The sequence below is a fragment of the Chiloscyllium plagiosum genome, chromosome 41 (assembly GCF_004010195.1).
Source record: "Chiloscyllium plagiosum isolate BGI_BamShark_2017 chromosome 41, ASM401019v2, whole genome shotgun sequence".
In the NCBI taxonomy this organism is placed as follows: Eukaryota; Metazoa; Chordata; class Chondrichthyes; order Orectolobiformes; family Hemiscylliidae; genus Chiloscyllium; species Chiloscyllium plagiosum.
This window is the reverse complement of record NC_057750.1, coordinates 19,072,565-19,078,365: the sequence shown is the minus strand read 5'-3', so window position 1 is coordinate 19,078,365 and position 5,801 is coordinate 19,072,565. Positions and strand designations below refer to the sequence as shown.

General features: G+C 40.5%; 1 long non-coding RNA gene across 1 annotated transcript in view; it reads right to left on the bottom strand.

The window, feature by feature from the left end:
- Positions 1 to 5,040, bottom strand: part of LOC122542676 — a 19,993-nt gene extending 14,953 nt beyond the window's left edge. Inside the window, exon 1 of the long non-coding RNA XR_006309856.1 lies at positions 4,957 to 5,040. This is a non-coding gene — a long non-coding RNA (uncharacterized LOC122542676). The remainder of the gene's footprint in view (positions 1 to 4,956) is intronic.
- Positions 5,041 to 5,801: the final 761 nt, after the last annotated feature.

The following is a 5,801-nucleotide window of genomic DNA, read 5'->3' as shown; positions in this document are numbered from 1 at the left end:
ATGGCAGTCCCAGTCGATGTTTGGAAAGTTAAAATCCCTTACCACAACCACCCTATTATTCTTACAGATAGCTGAGATCTCCTTACAAGTTTCTTTCTTACTTTCCTTCTGACTATTAGGGGGTCTATAATACAATCCCAATAAGGTTATCATCCCTTTCTTATTTCTCTTTTCCACCCAAATAACTTCCCTGGATGTATTTCCAGGAATATCCTCCCTCAGCACAGCTGTAATGCTATCCCTTATCAAAAATGCCACTCCCCCTCCTCTCTTGCCTCCCTTTGTATCCTTCCTGTAGCATTTGTATCCTGGAACATTAAGCTGCCAGTCCTGCCCTTCCCTGAGCCAGGTTTCTGTAATTGCTATGATATCCCAGTCCCATGTTCCTAACCATGTCCTGAGTTCATCTGCCTTCCCTGGTAGGTCCCCTTGCATTGAAATAAATGCAGTTTAATTTATTAGTGCTATCTTGTCCCTGCATGCCCTGACTGTTTGACTCACTTCTGTTCTCAACTGTACCATTCTCAGATTGATCTCTTTCCTCACTATCTGATAAAATCCCAGATGAGAGGCTGTTAACTAAGGTAGAAAGAAGCCTGTGGAATTGAGGGCAAATTACTGAGATGGCTGGGAAATTAACTGAGTGGCAGGTGACAGAGAGTCGGGATAATGGGTAAGTACTCAAATTTATAGGAGGCGACCAGTGATGTTCCACAAGAATCTGTGTTAGAGCCTCTATTATTAACACTGTTTGCGCATGACATGGATAATGGCATGGAAAATCATACATCTAACTATGCTAGTGACTGAAAATTGGGCGGCATTATAGACATTGTAGACAGTAGCATACAAGATTACAAAGGAGTATTGATGGACTAAGTGAAATGGGAAAACTGCCAGATGGAGTTCAATGTAAACAAGTCTGAGGTTATCCATTTTGGAATGTAAAGGAATACATTCCACATGGTGAGAAGCTAAATTTAGTGGAAGTCCTGAGAGACTTGGGAGTTCATGTGGATTGATCTTTAAAATGTCACAAGCAGATGCTGAAGGTAATCACGAAAGCTCATGGAATGCTGTTCTTTTACATCTTTCACATATTATACCAGTGGCAACAATCTAGACATTTGGGGTGGCACAGTGGCTCATTGGTTAGCTCTGCTGCCTCACAGTGTCAGGGACCCAGGTTCAATTCCAACCTTGGGTGACTGTTTGTGTGGAGTTTGCACATTCCCCCTATGTCTGTGTGGGTTTCCTCCCACAGTCCAAAGATGTGCAGGTTATGTGAATTGGCTATTCTAAATTGCCCATAGTGTTAGGTGCATTAGTCAGAGGGAAATGGGTCTGGGTAGGTTACTCTTTGGAGGATCAGTGTGGACTTGTTGGGCTGAAAGGTCTGTTTCCACATTGTAGGGAATCTAATCTCTAATCCATTTTGCAAAGATGCAAAAAGCACAGTCCTTCAGCTGTAAAGTATAATTTAAATCTGTAAAGTCCTTCGTTACTATTCTGCAAATAATGGGAGTAAAATTGGGTAAATTCAGTTTTTCATAATATTCCTTTTAAAAAAAGAACCTACTACTAGGGATAATTTCACTTGTGTACTCTTTTAAGGAGGTAGAAGTGATGACTGCAGATGCTGGAAACCAAAGTTTAAATCAGAGTGGTGCTGGAAAAGCACAACAGGTCAGGCAGCATCCGAGAAGCAAGAAAATCGATGTTGCAGGCGAAAGCCCTTCAGCAGGAATGGAGGCAGGGAGCCTCCAGGGTGGAGAGAAAACTGGGGGTGGGGGTGGGGGCAGGGCTGGGGAGAAGGTAGCAAAGAGTACAATAGGGAGAGTGGAGCGGATAGGTAGGAAGGGAGATTGGAAGGTAGGACAGGTCATGTGGACAGTGCTGAGCTGGAAGGTTGGAGCTGGAATAAGGTGGAGGGAGGGGAAATGAGGAAACTGGTGAAGTCCAGTTAAGGAAAATAGCCAGTGAGGCCTTTATGCAAGATTTCCCACAAGATTCACAAAATTGAATATTGCTGAAAAGTGATACATGCTTTCAAAACTTAGTGTCTTGCATTAATCAGCACAAATGCAAGAACGTCAGACTTTTAACAATTTAAATGTTAACAGTTTATAATATCGACAATGGTTCTGATTGGTTGGTAAGCTGATTTATTGGCTGAGGGACAGTCACAAACAAAGCCCCTAATAAATCAAAAAACTTTCAATATTTGAATATATTTGTTGCTTGCAGAAAACAGGTCCCAACATAAGAATGCATTTTGCTTCTCGCATGCACGAATGAGCAAATTACAAACTTGACCAATTGTCTGAAATCCACAATGCAGTCATCAGCATACTCGGATCGTTCAACAAATTCTGTCCAACAACAGATCTAAAAATGTTGTCCTGCATCTTATAAGTATGGTTTAGTGGAGTAGGCTGGACTCTGGCCATTATAACCAGTCAGACAGGTACGTTGTCTGATTTGATCAGTCAATCTCTGGAACGTTTGGCCTGCAAGCCAAGCACCTCACTAGTATAGAAATTCAATGCCTACCTGTATTGCCAAGTAACTAATGATAACATTGCAGTCTTTTTCAATCTTAAGATAAGTTACTTCAAAAAAGTCGGTTTAGGGATAATTCAGAGAAGATCAGCACTGGGAAAAGTTTAAAGCCAAGAAATTTGTTGAAAGTTTAATTCAGGATCTACGACTTGAAGAAAATATTGCCCTGACTGCATTACATACAATGACCAAGACTTATTGACAGCCACATATAGCTTATCAAAAGGTGTAATCTGTACACTTGATGGATTTGTATGCTGCTGCTTTCATATCCATTTTAGTTTAAACCAATTCAAACCCACTATGGCCAAAGTGAAATTCGGATCAAGTACCGTAAACCCCTATCCCTGCTAAAAGTCTATAGTATACAGGCTCTGCTGTTGGCTTAGGTTCTTTTTCAGGATATAAATTTATAGGAGCAAACAAGTGTGGATTTACATGGATCAACTTACAATAAAGACTTAACCACCAAATTTCAGCAATATTGGTGGAGTATTTATTCATTTTCTTCCCATGCCTGAAGCTCAGGATAATAGCAATCCCCTGCCCCACTAATTATAAATTTGGACTAGTACTGATACGTTAATCCTATTTCTTCTAATAAGACAAAAATCAAACTTTGAAACTCAATGATTACTCAGGCTGTTAAACATTGAAATGCATTTTTAAAATGTGGAATGCACAATGAATTGACAAGTATTCTATTCGTTTGCAGACCCAAAATGTCATTATCCTAATGCATGCCAGTTATACAATTCTCCGTTGAGTAATCTATTTCTTGTTAAATTTTGAAGTAATCAAAACCTATCAGAAACTAATGGCCCTGAAGACATCTCAAAAGTTGTTTAGAAGATAAATTAATTTGCATCAAACAACTGTCAGGCAGTCATTATAGTGGAATACGAAGAATAGAGGGATACAGATCCTACAAGTGAAAATAGTTTTAGCGTGGAAGGGCAGTATGTGTCAACACAGGCTTGGAGGGCCGAAGGACCTGTTCCTGTGCAGTATTGTTCTTTGTTCTTTGTACTGGTTGTGGATTTTAGAATGCAAGGACGTAGTCTGAGAATTAGAACCAGACTGGTCAGGAAAGATTGTTAGGAAGTACTTCGACACATAAAGGGTGGTAGATGTTTGGAACTGTTTATCACAAACAGCTAGATAACTTTTTAGTTTTAAATCTGATACAGGTATGTTTTCCATAAGCACAGGTATAAGGGATATGGGCCAAAAACAAAAATACTGAATTAGTTCGCCGAGCTGGAAGTTTTGGTTGCAAACGTTTCGTCCCCTGGCTAGGCAACATCATCAGTGCTTGGGAGCCTCCTGCGAAGCGCTTCTTTGATGTTTCCTCCGGTGTTTATAGTGGTCTGTCCCTGCCGCTTCCGGTTGTCAGTTTCAGCTGTCCGCTGTAGTGGTTGGTATATTGGGTCCAGGTCGATGTGTTTGTTGATGGTGTTTGTGGATGAATGCCATGCCTCTAGGAATTCCCTGGCTGTTCTCTGTCTGGCTTGCCCTATGATAGTAGTGTTGTCCCAGTCGAATTCATGTTGCTTGTTGTCTGCGTGTGTGGCTACTAAGGATAGCTGGTCGTGTCGTTTCGTGGCTCGTTGATGTTCATGTATGCGGATTGTTAGCTGTCTTCCTAAGAAGCTAACTTGGGATGAGCCCAGTTCTGAGCCCACATTAGTTTCTGGTCTCATCAAGATCTCTATCTCCATTTGCTGCCTGTTTCAATCTACTGTCATTATGAGGTAGAAATCTCATTGTTAATCTGTGTATTTGTAAATAAATATCATCGTTGAAGCAGAAACAAGAGCACATCCTAAAGAAAATTAAATTGTTTCTTAAAAATCAGAAATATTGAATGATTAAGCAAGAGAGGGAAATTAGGCTGGTTTGGATACAAAAGGTAGGGGAAGCTGCAGGGTAGAGGGATGGGATTGGGCAAGATAATAAAGAGAAAAGGAACACAGCATGGGATAATAAAAAAGTAAGATGAGCAGTGTGGACAGTGGGATAGGACCCAGTGCCTTTTATGAAGGTTAATAATTAAACAACAAAAGATCACAAGATAATTTCACTGCATCTTCACCCATCCATTGTGAATGACAGTAACATTTGTCACATTTCACGTCTTCTGAATGATTTCTGTCTCCAGACGAGTGACGAAGAATAATTGTATTTGAATCGTCTAATAAAGGAAGGACCAGTTTACACTGTGGGAGGTACAATAGAGAATGAAAGTAGCCATCTCGATACTAGATTAAGGAACTTGCAGTTATCAAAATCAGCTCGACAAAGAATTAGTTTTTTATCATAGTAACAGTAAATCAACTCACCAACCACATTTGATAAAATATTAGCTGAATCAGACTTAAAGTGTTTTCTTACCATTGCAATCAAAGTTGGACATTTTAGTTAATGAAGCTTTCACTTGAGATCTGCAGAGAGCAGACGCTGATGATGATTATTGTTACTTTCTGTAATGTGAAAATATTTGTAGGAGTGCTAAAGGTATTTCCAAATTTGCTGACGCAGTTGACAATGATTTGAAAGAAGGCGTTGCTACATAGCTTTCAGATAGCACAAACTTAAAACATGGGCGGTCTCTTCCTCAGGGAATTCTCATGACAGCTCATTTTCACCTTGATAATATTCTTCATCATGTGTGGTGCCTCGAACTCCACAAGGTTTTTTCAGGTGCAGGAAATTTAGCTAGAAACTTATAATTGAGCAATATAATTTCTAGTTTTGGTAAAGTCAAATCAAGCATGCCAGAGGTTTATTTTTAAAATACCTTTCTCAACTTGTTCTGTTACTTTCTAGCAGTCATCTACATCAACCCTTCCTGGTAAACTCAGGTATTCATTCACTGTGTATTGATGGGAGATGGGGAGCAGGTCCACCACCATTTTGCAGTGAAGATATGTCTGAGCCTGGAGTCATTCTGTGCACAGGGGTGGCTCAGTGGCTAGCACTGCTGCCTCACAGCTCCAGGGACCCAGGTTTGATTCCATCCTCAGGTATCTGTTTGTGTGGAGTTTGCATAGTTTTCCTGTGTCTGGGTGCTCCAGTTTCCTCACAAAATCCAAAGATATGCAGGTTAAATAAATTGGTCATGCTAAGTTGTCCAAGGATGTGCAGGCTCAGTAGATTAGCCATGGGGGATGGCGTGCTGTTTGAAGGCCAGTGTGGACTTAAAGTGCTGAATGGCCTGCCCCTGCACTGTAGGGATT